This window comes from Alligator mississippiensis, chromosome 10 (genome assembly GCF_030867095.1).
Source record: "Alligator mississippiensis isolate rAllMis1 chromosome 10, rAllMis1, whole genome shotgun sequence".
Classification (NCBI taxonomy): Eukaryota; Metazoa; Chordata; order Crocodylia; family Alligatoridae; genus Alligator; species Alligator mississippiensis.
Window position 1 is genome coordinate 19,067,565 of NC_081833.1, and position 27,560 is coordinate 19,095,124.

A 27,560-nucleotide genomic window follows, 5' to 3' on the forward strand; every position below is an offset into this window, starting at 1 on the left:
GCCATGGCACCCTGGGTACTGTGACAGCCTTTGAAGGGTGCCACCAGGAGAGTGGAGATATGCAAATTAAGTGTAGGCTCTTCCCTTCCAGCTGTTCCTCTTCTCCCAGTCACTGCCACCATAGGGTTTTCCCTGCCAGCTGCTTCTCCTCCTTCCCAACCCCTGTTAAAGCAGGAAAGCATTACAGTAAATCAATCAATCAATAAATAAATAAAAGTTTTGAAATGGGATGCTCTTCATCTCACAAAGGTGTGCTTTGAGTCTGAAAAGGTTGAGAACCACTGATGTAGCTAGTAACTAGATGACAAGTGAGGCTGTTTGAGTATAGCCTTAAAAACAGATATCCATATTTTTATTTAGTAGATCAAGCAAAGAATAATTACCATTTGCATTTGGAAGTGGAGGTGGTTGAGAGGGAAGGTTTCTTTAAGGTGATCAATCCCCTCTAGGTGGTGATAAAGAGCTGTCATCTTTAGCTATGTCTGAAAAACTTACTGGAAAACTTCACTTAGTTAGTGAAGTCCCAGTAGTTTCAGTGGGACCAATGTCAAGCCTGCACAGGGCTTTTTATTGCATAGATCTTTAAATAGATAAGTACTGTTATTTCCGCTTTACAGAAGAGAAAATGGAGACACAGAGAAGTAAAGTCTCTTGCCCATGTCTTACAGAGCAAAGTCTCTAGGCTCCCATTCCTTTTTCTGCATCTTTAGACTACAGTTGCATCTGAACCAGGGTAGCAGTAAATCTCTTTTGATATATTCAGAGCTGTAAAGCTGACAGGTGAATTAAGCCAGAAAGTAAGGAAATTACAAGTCTAGCTGCATTGTCTATGGGTCATACAATTAATTGGTGATGGGAAAAAAATTAGAAATAGGTGTTTGTTCTCCATGCATCTGGATGATGAAGTGGAAACAGAACAATTGTTGGGCTTTTCGGGAATCGTTTAGTAAGAACTGTGTAATTACCAGTAAATTGCAAATATAGCTCCAGGTTGTGAATTTTTAAGATCACCATGTATTATTAAATACAGGGATCCTGGCAAAGAACTCTGTGGGAATGCTTGGAGTTTTAGGGCTCTGATCTTGCTCTCATTACAGTTGATGGCAAGAGTCCCAACAGTTTCAGTGGGACCAATGTCAAGCCTGCACAGGGCTTTTTAATGCATAGATCTTTAAATAGATAAGTACTGTTATCTCTGCTTTACAGAAGAGGAAATGGAGACATAGAGAAGTAAAGTCTCTTGCCCATGTCTTACAGAGCAAAGTCTCTAGGCTCCCATTCCTTTTTCTGCATCTTTAGGCTACAGTTGCATCTGAACCAGGGTAGCAATAAATAGCTCTCCATTATCTTCTTTCCTCTCAGGAGTTTCCTGAGCTGACCAGCCATTTGACATAGTGATTTAAGCCATTTTCTGGCATCTTGAATTATAACTCAATACCATGAGTTCTGGTTTGACTGTTTGTTCATGGGATTGATTTTAATCCCTCTTTGAATCATGCCAGTGGCCAGGTAGAGAAATATACAGCATGAACTGATATTGGCAAGAATATAAGCGCCCTATCCCTACCTTGTTTCAAAATGGAATCAACATTTTGTCATGTAGGTGCATTCACCTCATCCTACTTCAGCCTAGAGGTCAAACTTACACTCTTGTTATGTTTAGTGGGTATTTTAACACAGTGCCCATCCCTGCATTTCAACTGCATTCAGGATGAAGGCTGAGAATGCAAGAAATGCTGGAACAGTATTGCTCACTATTTAAAGGTGCTGTGTAGGGCTCCATTACATCCTATGCAGTTGGCAGCAAAGACAGAGAAAGCAGCAAACAACCTAGAATAGTGGAAGAATGAGTTGGGGATTCATTGGAAGCTAGATGCTTTCAGGTCAGCAGGGCCAGAAGGGATACACACTAGGGTGCTGAATGAATAAGCTGAGGTAATTTTAGAGTCATTGTCTATCTCATTTAAGAAAGTTTATGGAGGTTCGGTGAGGGCCTGGAAAAGGGCAAATGTAGTGCCCATCTTCAAGAAAGGGAAGAAGGAAGATCTGCAAAATTACAGACTAGTCAGTCTGGGCTCAGTACCTAGAAAAATCATGGAATCTACTTTGAGGCACCTGAAGTATGATTGCAGAGATCAGGAACAGTCAGCGTGGATTCACCAAGGGCAAGTCATGCCAAACCAACTCGATTTCCCTCCATGATTAGGTGACAGGCTCTGTGGATAGAGGAAGAGCATTGGATAGGTGTGACAGAGCCTGGGGTGCTCTTTCATTTTACGAGAGAAGGACCTTAGGGAGAGCCCGTCAAGGCAGGCAGGGCACAGCTGCAGCTGGATTGCCACAGAGCCCAGTTAACACCTGCAGGCAACCCTGGGGTGAGTCATCTGAGTGGGAAGGGCAGGGTCAGAGAGATGTAAAGCAGCCCCAGAGGCACATCAGGTAGTCTGGCCCTGGATGCTGCATAGGGAAGAGCTGAGGTGCCTGTGGCTGAGAACCAGATTGTGAGCATGCTAGGCCTAGAAACAGCAAGAGAAGAGCTGAAGGCTAGCAGCGCACCTAGACCCAGGAGTGTGCTGCTAGCTTTCAGGAATTGAGATAAGTAGCCAGGAGTGGGTAGGAGTTGAGACAAGTACCCTTGGTGGATAGGAGCGCACCAAGACCCAGGAGGCATGGAGTTTTGTGTTATAGCCAAAAGGGCTTGTATTTTGGTTGTAGTTTGGTCTAGTGCTTGGGAAGGATCAGGAGGGGCTGGAGCCTAGGTGGGGACTAGGTATTCAAAGTAAGAGTGGGGGGGAACGGGAGGGGCAGTAGGGTTTGGTGCCCAGGGGAGACTAGGTACTTAGAGTCTGGTGGCTTGGGGGGGATGGATGGACTGTGAGAGTTGGTCTGGAGCTCCCATAGTGCCTGGCGGGTGCATCAAGTGCACCCAGAGGGATAATCTCATAGAGTCCAGAGGGGGCAGCTTCATTAGCACCTAAGAAGCATAGACTTTGGGGGCAAAGGGCCCAAAGCCTAGAGCAGGGCAAAGACAGGGCTGGGGGCCCAGATAAAGAGAAAAGAAGCCCAAGGAGGCTCAGCATCCCAAGAGGAGGCAGAAATAAAGGTCATGGAAGGCCAAACAAGAAGCTGGGGACCCAGAAGCTTGTTCTCCTACAGTGGACATGAGCTAGAGGACTCAGCAAGAGAAAAAGGGCAGAGGCTGAGGCCCAACATGGGAAATTATTACAGGCTTGCTCTAGATCCCTCAGGTAGCCTCCCAATAAAATATCAATATCAAAGGTGTGGCAGGCGAGTAAAGGAGATGAGGGCCCCTGGAATTAGAGCTCTGGCAGGAATTGCGTGGTCACCAGGGAGTGTCCCAGCCGTTCCTGAAACCCAACCTGTCACAATAGGATATATCTTGATTTTAACAAGGCTTTTGCCACAGTCGCTCCTGATATTCTCATTAAAAAGTTAAAGAAATCCAGACTACTAGATGAAAGTACTGCAATGTGGTACATGGCTGGTTGCATCATTGTGCCTGATGAGCAGTCATTAGCAGCTCACTGTTTAGTTGGAAAGATATATCAAGTGGATTTGTCCTGGGTCTAGTATTGTTTAATACCTTTATTAATGATTTGGAGGTTAGGATTGAGTGCAGGTGTAGCAAATTTGTTGATGACACCCAAGTTCAGTGGAGTTGCAGATGCTCTGGAGGATTCAGAGTGATCTGAATAAACTGAAGAAATGTTCCAAAAAATCAACAAAAATGAAATTCAACCAGAATAAATGGATGCACCAGAGAATGCAGTTGCATGCATGAGAGAATGATTGGCCTGGTTTCAATACTGCAGAAAGTGATCTGGAAGTTACAGTGGTGTTCTCATGAAAAGAACCCAACAGCTTTCTGGACTGTATTGCATTGCAAATCAATAGAAGTTATTCTTCATCTTTATTTGGCACTGGTGAGGTTATCTCTGGAGTACAGTCTCCTGTTTTGGGTCTCACACTTCAAGAACAATGTGCACAGATTTTAGAAAGTGTCCAGTGGTGAAAGAAAAAAATGACTAGAGACCAGGAAAACCTGAGGTATGGGAAAAAGCTGAAAGAAGTAGGGTTATATAGTTTGGAGAAGAGAAAATTGGGGTGGGGGGATTTGATAACAGCCTTCAAATACCAGAAGGGTGGTTATAAATAAAGGGTGGAGATGGACAGTCTTTTATGGCCACAGGGGACAGGACAAGGAGCAATGGTCTCAAACTTAGACAGAGAAAATTTAGATAAAAAATTAAGCAGAACTTTCTGACTATGAGGGTGGTTAAGTATTGGAACAGATTACTTGCAGAGGTTACAAAATCTAAGTCCCTGGAAATTTTCAAGAACAGGTTGTATGTGGTTTAATCAGGTATGATCCTGCCTTGAGCAGGACCTAGACTAGATGACCTCATGCGGTCCCTTTCAGCCTTCCTTTCTTATTATCCTGTAAGCCTTCTTCCTTACAACACGTGCACCTCAAAGAGCTGAAGAGTAAAGTAATTTCCATAGGCTAATGTTTACCTTGTTTTTACTATCTGTACTTACTGGAAGAAATATCATAATTGGTGGAGAATTTTGGCTGGAGAATCATTTCGGTATCAAGAGTGGAAGTCTAGATAAAACAGTTCAGATGATATCCTATTTGTTCAACTGTGATTGCAGTTATTCCAAGCAAGTAGTTAAAGGGACTTATGCTCAAACAGGTCTTGGAGTGAAATGGTTCAGAAGGAGAAAGGGGGATTCCTAGTACGTGAGTATTATTTTGTTTAAATTAATTTGGAGTGAAAATCTTATCACAGAGCTACATGGCTTGTGTTGAATCCAGTGTTATGCTGATCCCTATTAGGCAGAGGCTGAGAAATGGGCATCTATGAGTCTTATGCCTTCGTGAAAAACTAACTGTTGTAAGAGTTATTGGGTAAGTGGCTCAGCACTTTACAGACATGGATGGAATGCACGTGGGAAATATGCTCGACTACAGCTTAGTTGTACAAATAAAAGGCAGCTACTTTTGAGACCAGAATTAATGGCCTAGCCCCTGCCATCCAGGCTGAACAAATGACATTCTCCTCCCCCTCCCCCCCCCCCCAAAAAAAACAAACAAACAAAAAACCCAAAAAACCCAAACACATTTGTGTCTTCCTTAGCTTGATTAGGTCTGTTATGGAGACAGAGCTGGCAGTAGGTCAAGAACTGGAGAGAGGTTTTACTTAACGTATTGTTAATAATTAGAGAGTCATTCTACTGACTTCTGTGATTCTGTGACTTCACTGAAGTTTCCACAGATTTCAGTGAAAATGCAGTAGGGTTGAATTTGGTCTTTGGTATTCATAGAACCATAGAAAATTAGGGTTGGAAGGGACCTCAAGAGGTCATCTAGCCCAGTGGTTCTCAACCTTTTTTGTACCAGGACCCGTTTGTAAACATCAACGGACAGTCCTGACCTAGTGCCCCTCACTCCCAACCCACTGCCCCCCAGTGTCTGGGGAAGGGGGTGGTGTGTAGGGCCTGGGAGGCCCCAAGCAGCCCATTGCAGGCTGGAACTCTGACAGCCTGCAAGGGAAAAGCCACAGTTTCCCACATTTCTTTCCTTTAAAATAGAATCCATTTTTAAAGTTTCTTGATCCATTTTTGCAGTTTGTCTGCGACCCTTTTATATATTCCTGCAACCCATTTATGGGTCACGACCCACAGGTTTAGAAATGCTGATCTAGTCCAACCCCCTGCTCAAAGCAGGACCATCCCAACTATATCAACCCAGCCAAGGTTTTGTCTACCCAGCTCTTAACAACCTCCAAGGATGGAGATTCCACAACTTCTCTGGGTAACCTGTTCCAGTGTTTTACTACCATCCTAGTGAGAGAGATTTTTCCTAAACTTTCCTTGTTGCAACTGGAAACCATTACTCCTTGTTCTGTCATCTGCCACCGATGAGAACTGTCCAGCTCCATCCTCTTTGGAACCACCCTTCAGGTAGATGAAGGCTATCATTAAACCCCCATCAGTCTTTTCTTCTCCAAATTAAATAAACTCAGATCCCTCAGCCTCTCCTCATAAATTATGTTTCCTAGCCCTCTAATCATTTTCATTGCCCTCTGCTGGACTCTTTCCACTTTTTCACATCCTTTCTGTAGTGTGGGGCTGTAACAGCTGTGGGGTACCTGAAGGTGGCCGTGTTACCCCCAGGTCCTTAACCATGCCATTCTTGCCCTACAAGCACCCCTTGTTCTCTCCCGCCATGTCTTGATGGCATGGTGAATATAGGGAGGCTGCTCCTGAGCTTTAGTTTTGGACACAGTTGGGCTTGATCCTATTAACCTTGTTGTTTCTAAACCCCCTGATGTCCCGCTTCACTGTGGATGGTTCCCGAGTCTCTCAGCCTTATGGGCCGTATGTGTGGCTCCAACCACCCCTTTACCATGCCACAAGCCTTGCAGATGATACAGGCATTGTCTTGCCCAGGCCTCTTATTAATTTGGCTCCTTATCCTCGCCGGGCCCTCTGTAGCCCCGTCTCCAATGCAGTGCCCCCTCTGGCACCAGGGTCCATGCCTCCCCACCCCCCCCTCCCACTTTGCAAATGTGGCGCCCACTCTGGCACTGGGGTCTGTGCCTGGCCGCGCGCTGCCGCCCCCCCCCCCCGCATCTGCTCTGGCACTGGGATCTATGCCACCTGCCCCCCTCCCTGCACAAATGTGGCATCCGCTCTGGCACCGGGGTCTGTGCTATAATTGACAGCAGCATATATAGTGGTAACTGTTATATTGAATGAAATAGTTTGAATGTTTGTAAAGGTTGCCCATTAGCCAGTTTCAGGAAGAAGATAAGATTTATCTCCTTATCTAGTTCATTGTTTTGGGAACTACGTGCAAAAGGTCCTGACTTTGCTTTAAGTCTTAATTTAAATTTCATCTTTTAGAAATCTTTTACAAAGAGAGCAAATATCCTGAATTCCAAGAGATCAAACCCTGAGGCCTTTTGACCAGGTTGGTAAGAAAAGGGCATTTGCAGTGATATGGAAGTTTCCCAAAGGTAATTTAAAATGCTCAACAAAGGTAAAAGAATCTGTTGAGTAAGATCCGAGCCCAAATTTGGGAGCAATGATATATTGAGTAGGAGGAGCCCACTGACGGCAGCTCGCTCAATAAAAACGGTAACTTGCTGTCCCAATTTGGAGGTAACTATACTTGTAGAACAACGAAGGAAAAATCGCAAGTATAGCCCGGTTCAGACTGATCACCTGAAACTACCCTCTCCGTGAACACGAATCTCTTAGTTCACGCTGAAGCCGCGGAGCACCTGAAAAGGACTGAAGGAAGGGGACTTAGTCCTATCACTGCTGAGGCCAGCCTATTGAATTGTATTGCTGAGCCCATTTCATTGAACCGTACTACTGAGGCCAACCCATTAAACCGTACTACTGAATAATGAAACCATATTTTGGTATTTGGCTTCTTGGAATTCTAGGATTGTAAGTATAACATGAAAAATAATAGTATTGATTCAAATTTAACTTTTAGTTGTAGTTGTTTTTGTAACACTAATTCTTATAGTATTGTTTGGGAAGGAAGTGCATTCGGAGCATTGTTTCTGATATATGTAATTATTGTGTTTTTAATGTTTGTGGTGTTTCTTAAAGCTAAGCAGTGTTATATACGTAGCAAAGAGTTTTAAAATAAAATTGTGTTGTATAAATTAAGTGTGTAATCATTGTGAAATCGTGCAATCAGCTAACTACTCCCCCAGCCAGTGCATCAAAACGAATCAGTAAATTGTGTGGGATTTTCTCTATTCCATAACCCACTAGAAACATGGCGTCATGAACAGGATGCGCTGGTTGCCCATTTCAAAATGGGATGAATGTGTTGCAGCATTGCACATTCCACAATGATAATGAGGGAACTTGGAAGGTAAATATAAGGGATCTTAATAATGAGGATGAAACAATCACATATAGTTTTATGTTTACACAAGAAAGTTTAAGATGCTGTCTGGGAGGAATTCAGAAATCATATGGTCCACTAGATTGGAGTTTAGAAAATAAAGAAGTAAAGCCAGAAGTAAAGGTGTGTAGGAAGAAAGAAAGTAGAAAAGAAGAGGGAGGTTTTCGAGAGATAATGCGAAAGGTGTTAGGGAAAGGAGTTTACGATCAGTTAAAATTGCCACTAGCAAGGGAGGTAACGTGTTTAAAAGCAGGAGAGATACTAAGAGAGTTAGAAGTAAGTTGCAAATAAGCAGCAGGAGGTCCTTTGAAAAAACCTAATTACCCATCCCTCTTAGGAGAGGCAGCTCGGGAAATCATTCACTTATTGCATGAGGTAGAAAATTTAGCAGCCGAGAATAATGTTTTAAAATTGGCTATGAACCAGAGCAAAGTGAATGAAACAGAGGAGCATGGAGAGAAACCAAGTAAAGTATCTGTGCAACCTACTGCACCCTCTCCAATTACTCCATCCACTCCACCACCATATGCAGAAGTTACAGTAGAATTGAAAGAATTAAAAGCTAACTATGAGGTAGGAGAAGTAGCTAAAGGTAGAGCAGAGCCAATACTGGAGGCATGTCCTATAGTAACTACTAGTTGGAAACAACAAGGCACAAATCCTGCGATTAGGCAGAATATCTATAGAGAAAGGAACAGGGAGGAAATAGAGGATTTGGCTAGGAGAACAGCACGACGTACTAATGAAAATTGCTATGTGTGGGTAGGAAGGATTATAGAGGAAGAAAACGGAATAGGAATCCTATTAAGTTCAGAGGAGGCCCTTCCACTAATAAGAAATTCGGGATGGAGTAAGGGGGCAATTCTCACAAATACCATAAATATAATTCCGGGAGGCATGTATCCCATAACTTTAGCTGGATTAATTGCCACCCGGGTGAAAAATCATTTGGGAGCTTTAAGCTTTCCCCAAAATTTAGAAGGGGGTATGAACAGCATCAGGTACATAATATGGGGAATTAGTTTTGCCCATTGGACAGCACCCACAAACACCCTATCGGCAGTACAACAGAGATTAAGGAATGATTGTTTGTTTATCACCACTCCTGAACAAATAACTTGTAACAGGATGTCGTTAGAGGTAGCATCAAATGTTCTGAAAACTCCAGGAGTAAAAGCCTGGCTACTGCCGCTGGTGGGACAGACACCCTGGGAAGTAGCTGATCAAATAGGAACCATCGTGCAGGAGGAAGAAATGAAGAAAAAGCCCAAATTAATAATATAGAACACCATGTACACACTCCTTATCATCCACAATCTAATGGGGTTGTGGAGAGACACATTGGTATTTTGAAGACACAATTGAAAACAAATTTAAAATCAATTTCTTTTAAAAACTGGGATGCAGTATTGCATGTAACCTTAATTCAGTGCAAAAATGATAAAACCATGTGGTTGAAACACGAAAAGAAAGAGTTTCCAGTGTGAACATATAAGTATAAAAAAGGTGATAAAGTGTGGATACACCTACCCAAAGAAGAAAAAGTAACAAAAGGTGTAATTGATCAATTGGGGAAACATCCCAACACTTATTTTTGTTTAACTGAGGAAAATCAAACAATATTAGTACACCAAAGTTGGCTAACCTCAAGAAGCTAGGCCTCACAAGGACCTAAGCAATCATTTAATTTTGTTACAGGTGTCAAGGATTAAAGTGGCAACAGTGGGAGATAAGGATGAAAATGATCCCAGAGATGAAAATTGGATGTGGCTAACCAATGCAACATTATGCAAACCAGTACATAAACCACCCAATGTGATTCTGGAATATAATGCTGATGTATGGAATCTCACAATACCAGGTTATTCCCTTAAATGTAATATTCCTTGGGAAGGACCGTGGAACCCCTCCAAATTATTAAATCCTCGTGATATAATTAATGGACCATATCCATATGGCATTAAATTAACAGAAGCAGGGATAAATGAAACTGAGTATTATCCAACACCATGGGGTTTTGTGAGAGCACACCCCAAAAAAGGTGTATTTGGGGTAAAATTAACTATTATACCAGTAAGGTTATTTGAAAATGCTACAGTAGACCCCTATGGTATCATCCAATGTAAGTGGAATAAACTTTTCTGGAAACCTAACACTGTCCAGAACAGTGGCCGGCTTACCACTAGCACTTGGTGTCAAACTATAGTACATACTAGAAAAGGGATATTACCTTATCTCTTAATTATAAGGGATCCACCACACCAAGAACAAAGCACAATAGCCTGGCATTTAAAATCTCCTGAATATTCCCGCACTGCCATGCGCATTACATATAACATTAACTGCACGCAACCACAAAGAAAGCGCAGGTCAGTCTGAACAAACTGGGCACAGCAAAATCAAGATAAAGAATGGGAAGAAACAGTAAAACTTCAATTCATGTCACTTTTGGGATTTGCCACTACACATGTAACCATTACAAAAAACATTACACAAAGAATGCAAAATTTCATAACATTAACTGAACAAAATGAAAATATCACTAATTCTAACATGAGGAAAATCCAAGCTAAATTACAGTTCATCACCTGTACACAATTTCATGAATCCAGTACCTTTGAACAACTTATTGTAACAAATTTAAAGAAAAAATTCACAGATGCTAAACATACACCTTATGTAGAATGTCATAGTTAAATAGCATAATTATTTAGTCACGAAAATCAGGGAAGTGTACAATGGCTTTGTTCAGTAAACCCACTAATGGGTTGAACAGTACGTACCCGCATTGGAGGAAAACATACAGGTACATTACCCACCATGTGGTGTACTAAGCATAATTTCACACAAGTAAACACCAACCAAGTAAAATTAAATGATAAATGTTCTGAATTGGAAGCATGGAATCAAACTCATATTGTGCAATGTACTGATTGCAAATGTAAAATCTACACTAAAACTGTTCAAGTAAACATATTAAACTATGATTATGCTTTTAACTTAACCCCCCAAGATGAAGCAACCCAGTATTATGAAATAGTAAAAATGGGATATGATATTCCTCAACTCCAGCCCTGTAAGCAAGAGGGTCAGTTCTGGAGAGATACAGGGGAAATAATGGAAATAAAATATAATATCCCTCAAAAACTCACCCTGTGAGCCTAAAGCTCAGTTATGGAGAAACACATTTGCAAGGAAATGTGTGTGCATAATAGAGCCAAAAATTAATAATCTACACTCCAATATGAAGGTAGTACTTTGGTCCAAAACAGGTATCCCATAGATCGCTGCAAATCATTGAAGCACAACTAAGAAGAATAAGGTGCATTCCCAACTATCTGCGTGCAACATTAACTTGCAGGAATTAAATTTAACTCATATATCGTTTAACTTGAAAACTGAACAATTAGTAATGTTGTCAAAGAACTATGGAAAACACATTACTTACCTAAAATTACTCAACGCCAGCAAGATCCTCAATGCACCATCTGCTTCGGTGTTAAAAGAACTAGCCACGATTGGAAATGCAGTGGGGAATGGTGTTAAATCTACTATCCATAAAATAGGATCGATAGAACAACAACTATGGAACACGATAAAAACTGTATTTTCAGAAAAATGGGTCATATATGCTATAATAAGCATCATAGGATTGTTTGGGTTAATCATTTTCAAAAAATTAATTTTGTGTATGTTGTCATGAAATCATCATAATAAGTTTGTAAGGCTTAGTAATGAAATATAATTGTAATCAAACTGCCTAATGGGCACGGGGGGATGTCATATTGAATGAAATAGTTTGAATGTTTGTAAAGGTTGCCCATTAGCCAGTTTCAGGAAGAAGATAAGATTTATCTCCTTATCTAGTTCATTGTTTTGGGAACTACGTGCAAAAGGTCCTGGCTTTGCTTAAAGTCTTAATTTAAATTTCATCTTTTAGAAATCTTTTACAAAGAGAGCAAATATCCTGAATTCCAAGAGATCAAGCCCTGAGGCCTTTTGACCAGGTTGGTAAGAAAAGGGCATTTGCAGTGATATGGAAGTTTCCCAAAGGTAATTTAAAATGCTCAACAAAGGTAAAAGAATCTGTTGAGTAAGATCCGAGCCCAAATTTGGGAGCAATGATATATTGAGTAGGAGGAGCCCACTGACGGCAGCTCGCTCAATAAAAACGGTAACTTGCTGTCCCAATTTGGAGGTAACTATACTTGTAGAACAACGAAGGAAAAATCGCATGTATAGCCCGGTTCAGACTGATCACCTGAAACTACCCTCTCCGTGAACACGAATCTCTTAGTTCACGCTGAAGCCGTGGAGCACCTGAAAAGGACTGAAGGAAGGGGACTTAGTCCTATCACTGCTGAGGCCAGCCTATTGAATTGTATTGCTGAGCCCATTTCATTGAACCGTACTACTGAGGCCAACCCGTTAAATCGTACTACTGAAGAATGAAACCATATTTTGGTATTTGGCTTCTTGGAATTCTAGGATTGTAAGTATAATATGAAAAATAATAGTATTGATTCAAATTTAACTTTTAGTTGTAATTGTAGTTGTTTTTGTAATACTAATTCTTATAGCATTGTTTGGGAAGGAAGTGCATTCGGAGCATTGTTTCTGATATATGTAATTATTGTGTTTTCAATGTTTGTGGTGTTTCTTAAAGCTAAGCAGTGTTATATACGTAGCAAAGAGTTTTAAAATAAAATTGTGTTGTATAAATTAAGTGTGTAATCATTGTGAAATCGTGCAATCAGCTAACTACTCCCCCAGCCAGTGCATCAAAACGAATCAGTAAATTGTGTGGGATTTTCTCTATTCCATAACCCACTAAAAACAGTAACGTGCCAGATGAAATATACTAAACCAAATCCTGGATCCAGGCCGTGGGGTAGCTGGGATCTGGTTCTGAAATGGATCTTTGCTGCAGAGGCCTTTCTCTGCTCTTTGCTTTAGTAACATATAAATAGCTTTTCTGTTCCCCACCGCCCCCACCCACCCCTGGCCCAAAGAAATAACGGAGCTTTTGGTATATAATTAGGTGCTCTAGTTGTCTGAAGAGTTGTATATTGGCTCTTCAATTTAGCAAGCTTAGCCTCTGGAGGAGTACTATGCTCCATTTCCTGTGGTTGTCCCTGATGTTTGTGAAGGAAAATAATGCCACAAACATATAAGTCTTTTTTTTTCTTTTTGGAGAACTGTGCAGATTTCCAAAGCAAGATATTGTGCTAATATAAGCAAATGGAGGGCTTGGCATGGGCTAACGCTGAGAAGAAAAGAGCAGGCAGCTTTCTGTATAGTACATTTTGCCAAAATGACATTCCTAGGTCTGACTTTGACCTCAGCTGCACCAGTCTTCAGTGAAACTCCATTAGGTCCATGCTGTTATTCTAGATTTTAACCATGATCTTGCAAGTCAAGACCCTTGTATGTACCTTGAGCCCCCCTGATTTCATTGGGCTTTGGGGTGGCCGTGGTTGCAATGTTGAGTTGGCCTCTCCATACACCTGACATTCAAACAGTGAAATTACTTGTTTGAGATGTGCTCAAGAACTACAAGTATGATTGTTCTTACCCTGCATCTGAAAAGCCTCTTTTATACCCACAGGATTGTGTGTGTTCTCCTTAGTGATTCTGTACATCTGCCTTTGGGCACAGATATCCTAAGGATATTTTAACTTTCAGGTGCTTATAAATCCCTAATATGCCAAAAATACTAAATAAACACAGCTTTTAGCTCTTTAATAACATATAAAGTACAGTGATTTAAAAATAATATCTGAAGAGAGGGAAGGAGATCAGAGTTCTTGTACAGTCCAAGAAAGATGCATCTGACTGGAGATTGGGACAGAAATGGTATTTCAGGTTGTTTTTACCCTTCTAGTTGTTACTGTCATGCATTTTAAAGGGATATTTTTATTTATATTAAATAATAAGTCATCTCAGAAAGATCTCCTCGTTGTAGGACAGTGAGATGGAGTAGGTTCTTCCCTTGTTGCTAACAGCACCCTGCCAAATCTATTTACATCTTCAAGTGACTCAGCTGCTGACTTCTCAGTCATTTACCCATGGGGGGAATTCACTTTCATTTCAGCCAGTGGTCAGACTTTGGTATATGGGACAAATCAACATTAACTGCTTGGGTCACTGGCCAGGAGCGGAGAATGGAAAGCCCTGAACCTTAGATATCTCATTAACTACTGAAGATTAATGTAGCATGTGAACAAGATCAAAGTAAGGATGTTACACAGAGATGGAGGGCAGTAGCTTTCTTATATGCATTCAAGAAGATCCTTTGTAGGAGACTGGGATCTGTATCCATGATATATAGTGGTAAAACTCCCATTGACTTCAGTGATGTAGGATTTAGCATACAGAGAAGAGAGTAGTACCATGCCTCCATGGCAGAGGTAACATTTGCAATAGTCTTGTTTTAAAACTACAATTTGCCTGGGGGACTTTTAAGATAAAGACCAAAGAAATTCTCTGAAGTGAGGCCTAGCACAAAGGCAAAAGAATTGTTCTGGGGCCAATTGAAAAAGGAAGTAGGGCTTGGAAGAATTGTGGGGACAGTACACTCAGCTCCTGGGAGTGGTATACATAGAGTTAAGTTGCTCTTTTGCTATTCCACTAGGTCATTCAAGACTGCTGCTCCTGATCTTTTAAGAGGAGATGCCTCCTTTTCGCTCTGATACAATAGTGCCAATGCCAGGCAATCTCTGCAACTCTGAGGACTAGATATTTAACTTTTTGAAAATGAAGCCCGAGTTTCTCAAGTGCTTTGGCTTTAAGAAAGACACTGATTACCTGAAAGGAACCAGGATGGGAGAAGGGTGGTTATATAGAGAAGGAACAGCTTCTCAGAACTGCAAAACCTTCCTTTTACCAGGAAAAGCACAGGAGCAATTATTCTGTATGTGATGAATCTTTGAGCAAAGTGTTGGATATTTTTGTTCTAGAAACAAGAATCAGCAACAGGGAAATGGCCTGATGCCAGTAGGGATATCACGGCTGAGCCTAGGTTCTAAATTCTGTGGAATTTTTTGCGAGCTGAAATCTGCTGATTTATGGCTGCACCTCACCTTCGATAAGATTTTGGAGCTAACCACTCCTGATCATGCATCACTGCATTTTGGTCCATATTCCTACATTGATTCAACTTTGAAATGTAGATGCTTGTTCATGCTCTGCTCTGTTTCATTTTGTTGACATGTTATAACTTAGGATATGTCTATTCTAACTAATCACCCATGTGGGAAATGGAAAGCTTAAATAGGAGTATCTGCAGGTATTGGCTGGAGATTCTTGTTGAGCCAGATGAGGCTGACAGGATTTTCTCTGGCTGATATGATCTCTGTAGTCTATTGTTCTCAAAGACTTGTCTTCTGTTCCTTTTCCCGTAAGGTAAAACAGAGGAAAGAGCAAGAAAAATGTTTTCATGCAATATGATAGAAGTATGAGGTTTGCAGCTGTACCTTTAATACTGCTTGTATAACACTGTTTTGAATAACATTTACTGTTATTTCCAATCTCCCTGTGAGAGGTTCTTTTTTTAAATCTTAAACTGTCAAACCTAGGTACAGAAGGCTGAAATATAAAATATTACCCATGTGTACTTTATGACTGTGTAAGTCTGCCCATTTTGGAGGGGGATGGGAGCATGGTGGTTTTACTCAGTTTTTTTTTTTTACCTTCATTAGAAGCATTGGGTGTTGGCTGCAATCAAAGCTGGAGATTTTGTCTGGGGTATGCAGTGCTCCTGCTGGGATTTAAACCTGAACATTTCTGGCTAGAGTGTCTTGCCCCTGTGCTTAGGGTCAGACTGATTGCCATATTTGGGGTCAGGAAGGAATTTTACTCCATGGTCAGATTGGTATGGATTGTGGGGTTTTTTGCCTTCTTCTGTAGCAAAGGGCATGGTCCTCTTCCTTGCCTCTCTCAAGCATATTTTTGTCACAACCCAAGGGTGTGATTTTGTTTGTGTGTGCTTCGGCACTGCTAAATTATTTCCCGCCACTCGTAGCTTTCTTTGCAGGGTGCGTTTCTAGGTTGCAAAAGAGAAATGCACGGTGCAAAGAGTTCCCGTCATTCGTATGCGGATTTGTGTCCCACTATTGGCCAGTTCTAAATTATTCCCACGTGGCGGCTAGCGATTGGCTTGCTAGCCGTATAAGAGGCTTGAGCGGTTTCCGCCCAAGTTGGAGGACTCCACGACTATCAGGAGGAAGAGAACTTCACGTCTCGTGAAGATCTCTAAGCGCTGCGGAGCCTATTGGACCCAGCGTGTATATCAAGAAGGCTACAGGGGTCTGATCAGCCTCTCGCCTCTCCCCGTCACCGCCTGATCCCTCGACGTACCCTTCCCTGTGCGCAAGTTCCACGAAGCCTAGCAAACTTCGTGTGAGTGTATCCAGAGCTCTGTCCAAGTCGAGTTGAAACTACAACGTAAGCGAAATTTTCCGGGAAGTTTTTCCTGCCTGCACTGCGATCATCCACGGTGTAAGTAAACAATCTTAAACAACCACTAAGCTTCTGTGCCTAATTCTAGCGTGCTGCCTGCCTTCCCCGACCCAGCGTGTCCAGGCTGCTGGCCACAGCCCGCCGCGCGAAAAAGGGGCCTCAGACTGCACCCGGCCCGCACAATTTTAACAACCTTGCTGCAGCAGAGCACTGGCTGCATTGGTCCCACTGCCTTCCCTGTGGCAGGTTAGGGTGTGCTTGTTCAGGGTTGACTCTAGTTTTGCTAATAGGTTAGACAGTAGATTTGTATAGGACGGTTCAGATAGGGGTGATCCTGCCCTGGGTAGTGGGTTAAATTAGATGACCTCTGGAGGTCCCTTTCAGCCCTATTGTTCTATGATTAGATACCTAAGCAATAGGTTTTTCACTTTGGACATAGTCCCAGGCACTTGTGTGGTCAGTTTGCAGATGTAGCACTCACTGAAATGATTGACTCCTTCAGCAAAGGACCTTAGAACAGGGGTCTTACACAGGACCAAATTTCCTGATGTCTCCTTACACAAGTCTGTAAAAGGATGTGATTGATTCTGTCCTGGCTCCCTACTGAGTTCATAGCAGTGTCAGGACTGGTCTATAGTAAACCAGCTGCCAGTGGCCCTATGAGGCACTTCCAGCTGTAAGAGTGCAAAAGGATTTTGGTCTATATTTCAGGAACAAACTGTTGGCCAGGAGGAGGTGGCATCGAATGAGCCACACTACGAGTTTTTCCACACAGAGGAGTTCTCTACAGCCAGATGCAAGATTTACTTTTAGTTTGTGGTGGGAGACTAGTGCAGAGCAGGTGCTGTAACAGGGTTGGGGATCAGACCCTCCATCTGCTAGAATCAAGTTATTTCATAATTGTCATTTTCTATTTAAGTGGAACCCCAAGAGAAGTTAGTATGCAAGCATGCTAGGATAGCATTGGTCTGGAGAATTTATGACAGACATCCATAAATATGGATCTTCTCATGCTATGGAGATTCTCCAACCTCTGCTGACTTTAAAACAAGACTAGCTATATTTCTGAAAGCTATGCTATAGGTCACATGGAAGGTCAAGGCTTGATGAGGACTATATCTGGCTATTATGCAATGTTGGCCAGACTGGGTCAACCCTGGTCTTGGCATGTCTTTAAGAAGACATGGTCCCTGACAGAAAAAGCTTACAAACTTGAAGCAAGACACAATAAATAAATGGAATAAAAAATAGGAGGTATGAGGGGAGGCTAAAGAGGGCAAAATCTTGATGTCACATAGCCTAGCTGTATGCAAAGAACAGCAATTCCAAACTACTGTTGGGTTGTTCTTTTTATGTGAACAAATAAATTATATCAGCTGTTCTTGGCTATTCACCGTTGCCATCACAATGTGCTGATTACTTCTCAGTAAGGGCTCAAGTGCCTCTATACTAATGCTAAGAGCATGTGGAACAAGCAGGAAGAACTCGCACTTCTGCTTGCAGATAATAACTTGGATTTAGTGGGGCTAACGGAAACCTGATGGGACCCTACCCATGACTGGGCGGTACACATTGAGGGCTACAGGTTGTACAGAAGGGTCAGAGTAGGGAGGAACATCTACCCTCATCAAAATGAGGAGGAGAAAGTTGAGGCATTATGGGTTAGGATACATGAAGGTTGAGGGGAAAGGGACTTGGTGGCGGGTGTCTGCTACAGACCACCATATCAAGAGGAAAAGCTAGACTTGGCATTCTTGCGGCATCTCTCAGAGGCTGTACGGTCAAGGGACGTGGTTGTCATGGGAGACCTAAACTACCCTGACATCTGCTGGGAGGAGCAGTCTGCCAAATCCAACCATTCACATAGGTTGTTAACCTGTGTGCAGGACCTTCACCTAATGCAGGAGGTATACGGTCTTACTAGGGGAAATGCCTTACTGGACTTGGTGTTGGCTATGGGGGAGGACCTGGCAGGGGAGCTGCAGATTCGTGTTCACCTTGGGGACAGTGACCACTAATCAGTCAAATTCACCATACGGCGAAGGGTGGGTAAGATAAGTAGCAGGGTGGAAGTGCTTGACTTTAGGAAGGCTAACTTCAGTGTGCTTAGGAGTCTAGTCAATGACGCACTGCAGGAGAAGAGTATTGGCGAGATGGGAGTTCAGGAAGGGTGGTCATTCCTAAAGGAAGTGATCCTTTGGGCACAGAGGGAGACTATCTCACTACGAGGGAAAAGGGGGAAAGGAGCCAAAAACCTTGCTTGGCTAAACAGGGAAATCCAGGGGAGCCAAAGGGCAAGAAAGAAGGTATATAGGCGGTGGAAATGGGGGGAAGCTACTCTGCCCCAGCAGAGCCTGCTGAGTTGCCGGCCCCCACAGGCAACATGGGCCTAACTGCAACTCCTGCCCCTGCTCTCCCCAAGACAAAACGTAAGGTTTTTGTTGTGGGAGACTCCCTCCTGAGGGGGACGGAGGGGCCAATCTGCCACCCCGACCCCTTAGCCCGGCAAGTCTGCTGCTTCCCAGGGGCCCGCATCCGGGACATTGCGGAGAGGATCCCCAAGCTCCTCAAACCCACAGACCACTATCCCATGCTCCTTATTCATGTGGGCACCAATGACACGGCTCGGAGCACTCCCAGCCAGGTCATGAGGCGCTACAGGGATTTGGGAGCAGGGCTAAAGGGTCTGGGGGCACAGGTGGTGTTCTTGTCGATCCTCCCAGTCTCAGGCTATGGGCTGAGAAGGGACAGGAGGATCTATGTGGTCAACCAAAGACTGCGGCGCTGGTGTCGTCAGGAAGGCTTTGGCTTTCATGACCACAGCCCGCTCTTTGGCGAGAGAGGCAGCGAGCTGCTGGGAAGAGATGGTCTCCACCTCTCTCCCCTAGGGAGGAGGCTCTTCTCAGCCAGACTGGCTGACCTGCTCCACCGGGTCTTAAACTAAGCCCGCTGGGGGACGGGGGGACTACCGCCACTGCTGGCCCGCTGAGCAATCCTTGCAAAGCCAGCGGATCACGGCACTCAAGGGAGCCCACCCCAGCCCCAGCCCTGGTAAAATCTGGGGGCAAGGAAGGAGCCCCCCAGGGGGCACTTGCCTGCCTGTACACAAATGCCAGGAGCTTGGGGAATAAGCAGGAGGAGCTCATCCTCCTGCTCAGTGCAAACAATTACGATGTCATAGGGATCACGGAGACCTGGTGGGACTCCACCCATGACTGGACCACGGGGATAGATGGCTATACCCTGTACAGGAGGGGTTGTGTAGAGAAAAGGGGCGGGGGTGTAGCTCTCTATGTTAAGGAAAGCTACGCGTCCCTGCAAGCCGATATTGGCGACCAGGGCGGACGGCTGGAGACCCTCTGGGTTAAAATCCGTGGGGAACACGGCACAGCGGACACAATGGTGGGAGTCTATTACAGACCTCCCACCCAAAGTCCTGAGCTAGACCAGGAGTTTGCCCAGGAACTGGCTGAGGCAGCTTGCTCCAGGACCATGGTTGTCATGGGTGACTTCAATTACCCGGACATCTCGTGGGAGGATCGCTCAGCAAAATCTGAGCGGTCGCAGAGCTTCCTCTCGTGCGTGGATGACCTCTACCTGACTCAAGAAGTCTATGGGCCAACGAGAGGCAAAGCGCTGCTCGACCTGGTACTGGCTACTGGGGATAACCTAGTCAGCGACCTAGAGATCGATGGGAAGCTGGGTGACAGCGACCACGAGCTGATCACCTTCACCATCCACCGAAAAGCTGGCAAGTCAGTCAGCAACACGCAAATCCTTGACTTCAGGAAAGCCGACTTTGACAAGCTCAGGAGGCTTGTCAGTGAGGCCCTAAGGGACTGTGACCGCAGGGAGAGGGGAGTTCAAGAAGAGTGGTTGCTCCTCAAGGGAGCGATCCTCAATGCACAAACTAAGTCTTTTCCATCTCGGAGGAAAGGCAGCAAGAGGGCACAGCAGCCCCCCTGGCTCTCCAGGGACCTAGCAGACCTCCTGAGGCTAAAAAGAAAGGCCTACAAAGGATGGAGGATGGGAGTCACCTCCAAGGAGGATTATTCTGCACTGGTCCGGTCCTGTAGGGAGCAGACCAGGAAAGCCAAGGCTGCAACTGAACTCCAGCTAGCTTTGAGCATCAAGGACAATAAAAAGTCCTTTTTCAGATATGTGGGGAGCCGGAGGAAAAGCAGGGGCAACGTTGGACCCCTGCTGAACCAGATGGGGCAACTGACAACTGACGCCCAGGAAAAAGCCAACCTATTAAATAGGTACTTTGCGTCGGTCTTTCATCAGCCCCATGGGACGCCCGTGCCCGCTACAGGGCCGGGAAGTCCGGGTGAGGGTGATCCCCTGCCCTCCATTAATGCTGACTTCGTGAAGGAACATCTTGAGAAGCTGGATACCTTCAAGTCAGCCGGCCCTGACAATCTTCACCCCAGGGTACTCAAGGAGCTGGCGAGCATCATAGCCCAGCCTCTAGCGCGGATCTTTGAAAACTCTTGGCGCTCTGGTGTAGTGCCCGAAGACTGGAAGAAGGCCAACGTGGTGCCTATCTTCAAGAAAGGGAGGAAAGTGGATCCGGCTAACTATAGGCCCATCAGCCTGACTTCTATCCCGGGGAAGATCTTAGAAAAGTTTATTAAGGAGGCCATCCTTAATGGACTGGCTGACGCCAACATCTTAAGGGATAGCCAGCATGGGTTTGTTGCGGGTAGGTCTTGCTTGACCAATCTCATTTCCTTCTACGACCAGGTGACCTATCACCTGGACAAGGGAGATGAGATTGATGTCATATATCTTGACTTCAAAAAAGCCTTCGATCTGGTGTCCCATGATCATCTCTTGGAGAAACTGGCCAATTGTCGCCTTGGGTCCCCCACAATCCACTGGCTGGAAAATTGGCTCCGGGGTCGGACCCAGAGAGTAGTAATTGATGGAAGTCACTCATCGTGGTGTCCTGTGACCAGTGGGGTCCCCCAGGGCTCTGTCCTTGGACCCATACTGTTCAACATCTTCATTAATGATGTGGACGCTGGAGTCAGAAGCGGACTGGCCAAGTTCGCCGATGACACCAAACTTTGGGGCAAAGCATCCACACCAGAAGACAGGCGGATGATCCAGGCTGACCTGGACAGGCTCAGCAAGTGGGCGGACGAGAATCTGATGGTGTTCAACACCGATAAATGCAAGGTTCTCCACCTTGGGAAAAAAACCCCGCAGCATCCTTATAGGCTCAGCAGTGCTATGTTGGTTAGAACTATGGAAGAAAGAGACTTGGGGGTCATCATTGACCACAAGATGAACATGAGCCTGCAATGCGATGCTGCGGCTAGTAAAGCGACCAAAACGCTGGCTTGCATCCATAGATGCTTCTCAAGCAAATCCCGGGACGTCATTCTCCCCCTGTACTCGGCCTTAGTGAGGCCGCAGCTGGAGTACTGCGTCCAGTTTTGGGCTCCACAATTCAAAAAGGATGTGGAGAAGCTTGAGAGAGTCCAGAGAAGAGCCACACGCATGATCAGAGGTCAGGGAAGCAGACCCTACGATGACAGGCTGAGAGCCCTGGGGCTCTTTAGCCTGGAAAAGCGCAGGCTCAGGGGTGATCTGATGGCCACCTACAAGTTTATCGGGGTGACCACCAGTATCTAGGGGAACGTTTGTTCACCAGAGCGCCCCAAGGGATGACGAGGACGAATGGTCACAAACTACTACAAGATCGTTTCAGGCTGGACATAAGGAAGAATTTCTTTACTGTCCGAGCCCCCAAGGTCTGGAACAGCCTGCCACCGGAGGTTGTTCAAGCGCCTTCATTGAACACCTTCAAGAGCAAACTGGATGCTTATCTTGCTGGGATCCTATGACCCCAGCTGACTTCCTGCCCTTTGGGCGGGGGGCTGGACTTGATGATCTTCCGAGGTCCCTTCCAGCCCTAATGCCTATGAAACCTACTTGGTGTGCGCTTGCAGGGAGGCAGTTAGAAAGGCCAAAGCAACTAAAGAGCTGAGGCTAGCAACACAAATTAAAGACAACAAAAAGTCTTTTTTTTTTAGGTATGTAGGGAGTAAAAGGAAGGTGCAGGGCAGCATAGGACCCCTACTGAACAAGGAGGAGCAAATAGTGACAGAGAGTGGGGACAAGGCTGAGCTATTCAATGAGATTTTTGCCTCAGTGTTCCTGAACAGGGCTCATATTTGTGGGAGTCCAGTGGGAAAAATAATGCAGCAGGGAAACCAGCATGGATTTGTAGCAGGTAGATCATGCCTGACCAATCTGGTTTCGTTTTATGACAGGGTCACAAAATGCTTAGACGCAGGAGTAGAGGAGTAGAGGTGGATGTCATTTTCTTGGATTTTAGCAAGGCCTTCAATACGGTTTCTCATCCCATTCTCATAAATAAATTAAGAGGCTGTGACAGATGTGTACATGGTCCGGTGGGTGGCAAATTGGCTTAGCGGTTGCACGCAGAGTGTGGTAGTAGATGGGTCAGTGTCGACCTGGAAGGAGGTGGGTAGTGGGGTCCCACAGTGTTTGGTCCTTGGACCTGTACTCTTCAATATCTTCATCAGTGACTTGGATGTGGGTGTGAAGTGTACTCTGTCCAAGTTTGCGGACGATACTAAATTGTGGGGTGAAGTGCACACTCCAGAGCGTAGGGAACAATTGCAGGCAGACCTGGACAAGTTAGAAAAGAGGGCAGTACGCAATAGGATGCAGTACAACAAGGACAAGTGCAGAGTGCTGCATCTAGGACGCAAAAATATCCAGCACACCTACTGGCTGGGAAGTGACCCTCTCAGCAGCACAGAAGCGGAAAGGGATCTCGGAATCATAGTGGACTCCAAGATGAACATGAGTCATCAGTGTGATGAAATCATCAGCAAAGCTAACCGCACTTTGTTATGCATCAGAGAAGGCTGAGAAGTGATCTTGTGGCTGTTTACAAATTCATTAGGGGGACTCAGCACGGGATCATAGATTCATAGATGTAGGGTTGGAAGGGACCTAAGTATATCTTCAAGTCCGACTCCCTGTCCTGGGCAGGAGAGAATATTGGACTCATATGACCCCAGCTAGGTAACTATCCAGCTTCCTCTTAAAGACCCCCAAGGTAAGGAGCCAGCATCACTTCCCTTGGAAGCTGGTTCCAGATCCTAGCTGCCCTGACTGTGAAGTATCACCTTCTAATGTCCAGCCTGAACCTACTATCAAACAGCTTATGGCCATTATTCCTTGTAACTCCAGGAGGTGCTCAGGGGAACAGGGTCTCTCCCATTCCCTGCTGGTCCCCCGGTAAGTTTATAGATGGCCACCAGGTCCCCATTCAGCGTTCTCTTTGAAGGCTGAACAGGTTCAGGTCCCGTAGCCTCTCCTCGTAGGGCCTGCCCTGTTGTCCCTGGATCATGCGAGTGGCCCTCCTCTGGACCCTCTCCATGTTGTCCACATCCCTCCTGAAGTGTGATGCCCAGAACTGGACGCAGTACTCCAGCTGCGGCCTGACCAGTGTCACGTAGAGGGGGAGGATCACCTCCTTGGACCTGCTTGGGATGCATCTGTGGACACGTGACAAGGTGCAGTTAGCCTTACTGACTGTGTCCTCACATTGGCGGCCCATGTTCATTTTGGAATCGATAATGACTCCAAGATCTCTTTCTGCCACTGTGCTTTCGAGAAGGGAGATCCCCAGCCTTTAGGTATGCTGCTGATTCTTACTGCCCAAGTGCAGCACCCTGCATTTGTCAGTATTGAGTTCCATCCTATTCTCATTTGCCCATCTCTGTAACCTGTTCTGGTCCAGCTGTATCCTGTCCCTCCCTTCTAGTATGCCCACCTCACCCCAAATCTTGGTGTCATCAGCAAACTTGAACAGGGTGCTTTTCACCCCCTCGTCCAAGTCGCTAATAAAGAAATTGAACAGTGTGGGCCCGAGGACCGAGCCCTGGGGGACTCCACTGCCCACATCCCTCCAGGTTGAATATGACCTGTCCACCACCACTGTCTGGGTGAGGTCCCTCAGTCAATTTATGACCCATCTGACTATGTAGGTGTCAATGCCACAGTCACGTAGCTTTTTAATGAGAATGGGGTGGGAGACAGTGTCGAAGGCCTTCTTGAAGTCCAGAAAGACTACATCCGCTGCGACACCTGCGTCCAATGATTTTGTGACCCGATCGTAGAAGGCAGTCAGGTTGGTCTGACAGGACCTGCCCCAATGAAGCCATGCTGGTTGCCCTTGAGCATCATCCCCCTTGCTGGTCCTTCCCAGATGTGCTCCTGGATAATTTTCTCAAACAGCTTCCCCAGGATCGAAGTAAGACTAATGGACCTATAGTTGCCCAGGTCCTCCCTCCTCCCTTTTTTGAAAATGGGGACCACATTGGTCTTCCAGTCATCTGGCACCTGGCCAGAGCACCATAAGTGCTCGTAAAGCCATGCCAGGGGCCCCTTGATAACCCCTGCCAATTCCCTCAGCACCCTGGTGTGGAGAGCATCTGGATCTGCTGATTTGAACACGTCCAGGCCCTCCAGAAGTTCCCTAACTCGGTCCTCCCTGACCCTAGGCCTGGCAGAGTCTCTCCTGAGTCCATCTTGAATCTCGGGGGAGTCCCGGTCCCTGCACAAAAAAATGGGGGCAAAGAAATTGTTAAAAAGGTCTGCCTTTTGCTCTGGTGCAGCTACCAGACTGCCAAGTGTATCCTGCAGGGGCCCCACATTACCTGGTGCTTTCTTCATACTCCCTATGTATTTAAAAAAGGGCTTTTTGTTGTCTTTGATCCTTGATGCTAGCCCTAGTTCCATATCTACCTTAGCTTTCCTAACAGCCCCCCTGCAGACCTGAGCGATGGAGGTATACTCCTCTCTGATGATAGCCTCTCCCTTCCACTGGGTGTACCCCTCCTTTTTGGCTTTCAGGCATTCCTGAATGTCTTTGGTGAGTCAGGGGGGCTTCTGAGCACTCTTGCCCCCCTTGATTCTCGTTGGGTCTGTCACCCCCTGGGCTCAGAGGATCGTCTCCTTAAGGAACAACCACTCATCTTGGACACCCCGTTCCCCTACCCTCTAGGACCCCAGTGCCTCTCCTACCAATCTCAACTGATTGAAGTTGGCCCTTTTGAAGCTAAGGGCTGCTGCCCTGCTGCAGGCCTTTGACACCCTGCGCTGGAAGGTGAATTCCAGCAGGCGATGATCACTGTCGCCCAGGTGGTCAAGAACCTGGAGTCCCCTCACCAGGTCATCGTCTGTGGCCAGGACCAGGTCCAGCAGGGCGTTCCCCCTGGTGGGACTGTGCACCTCCTGGATTAAGTGGAGGTCCTGTATCTCAGCAAGGAACCTATATGAGTGGTCTGACCTGGCTGACTGTTCCTCCCAGCAGATGTCCAGGTAATTTAGATCACCCATGATGACTACATCCCTTGCCTTAAGTGCCTTCACAAGCTGACCCGAGAATTCGCGGTCCAGCTCATCCCCTTGATTGGGTGGTCTGTAGTAGGCCCCCACCATTAAGTCCCTTTCCCCATGACCCCCCTGTATTCTGACCCAGAGTGCTTCAGCCTTCCCCTCCTCTGACCCCATCCTGTTAGTTGAGGACGTGTATTGCTCTTTGACGTAGAGTGCCACACCCCAGCCTTTCTTCCCTATTCTATCTCACCTGTATAATCTGTAGCCCCTAATGTTTACCACCCAGTCATGGGATGAATCCTACCAGATTTCTGTGAGCCCTATTATGTCTGGGTTTGTATTAGTTATCCAGAGGGCGAGTTCCTTCTGCTTATTCCCCATGCTACGAGCATTAGTGTAGAGGCATTTAAGGCCTTGTATTGGTGCATGCACTACCCCCCAATTCTTAAGACTATCTGGACCCCTGTCACTTACCTGGGTACTCCTTGTACATGTCACCTGTCTTGGCTGGGAGGTGTCCTCATGTCCTCCTGTAGCCCCATCCCCTGGCGAAGCTAGTTTAAAGCCTGCCATATGAGATCAGCCAACCTGGAAGAAAAGACACGCTTGCCTTTAGGGTGGAGATGTAACCCATCCCTCCCAAGCATGCCTCCATGCCAGAGGATCAAAGATGCTCTGTTCACCAGGGCACCTCTTGGGGTAACAAGGAACAATGGTCACAAACTGAGAGTGCAGATTTAAGCTAGATATCAGGAAAAACTTCTTTATGGTATGGGTGGCCAAAATTTGGAATAGGCTTTGAAGGGAGGTGGTGCTCTCCCTTACCTTGGGGGTCTTTAAGAGAAGGCTAGATAGGCATCTGGTTGGGGTCATCTGACTCCAGCACTCTTTCCTGCCTAGGCAGGGGATCAAACTCGATGATCTGTTGAGGTCCCTTCTGACCCTAGCATCTATGAGTCTATTAATCTTTGTGCCACATCTCTCCAGTCACATTTTGTGGCCTCTTCTTCCAGTGGTCTTTGCTGTGTGGTTGAGTTCAGTCAGTGTAGAAATGCGTGCCGGGTCCCCAGAGGAGTTGAACACCTATCATACGTTGTTCTTGGCTCTAATGCACAGAACAGCCAGTGCTTGACCGCTGTACCTGTGAACAGTCAGTATTAGTCCCACCACAGTGTGGTGGGAGAAACCTCCCTAAGGTCCGTTGTCTAGCTGTAATTTGATTGACAGACAACGCGGGTAAAGAAAGACAGCTGTTTATTTGCTCGAGCAAAGACCATAAAGCCAGCAAAAGGCAAAATGGCCCCCCCTCAAGGGTGAGGCGATCTTTTATACTTGTTACAACAAAGCAAGACTATATGGTTAACAAAAAGCAATACTTGGGGCGTGCTCTACAAATCTTTGTAACAGCATATTTCTATTAAGCTGAACTAGCACTTTTTAAAAGCTAAAAGTTAAGTAACAGTAACATTATGTTAGCAAAACCTTACACAGTAGAAGATACTTCTCAAGGACACAACCAGTAAGCTCAAAACAGTGGTTTCTCTGTCTTATCTTACTTCTTGCTGTAGCTGATTTTTTTTAGCACACAGACACAGATTCACTTTTTAACTCAGAAAATGCTTGTTGCAGTTAAAATGATTACTTGACACAAGCAAAAGCCTAGCTATCATTCTGCCTTGTGGTCAGCTGCATTACTAGGCCACAGGTCATGCCTTGTATTCAGCTGTAAAGCTAATACTTCTTAAAAATCCAA

At 45.3% G+C, this 27,560-nt stretch overlaps 1 long non-coding RNA gene across 2 annotated transcripts; it reads right to left on the minus strand.

Annotated features, from left to right (window-relative positions):
• Nucleotides 1–26,729, minus strand: LOC109284669 (uncharacterized). 2 transcript variants are annotated; one of them, XR_009455157.1, is made up of 3 exons: nucleotides 26,633–26,729; nucleotides 26,282–26,395; nucleotides 1–162 (listed from the first exon to the last, which is right to left on the minus strand). It is a non-coding gene; the product is annotated as an uncharacterized LOC109284669 (long non-coding RNA). The 2 variants fall into 2 exon arrangements; XR_009455158.1 differs by lacking the exons at nucleotides 26,282–26,395; nucleotides 26,633–26,729 and adding exons at nucleotides 2,084–2,216; nucleotides 11,110–11,192.
• Nucleotides 26,730–27,560: the final 831 nt, after the last annotated feature.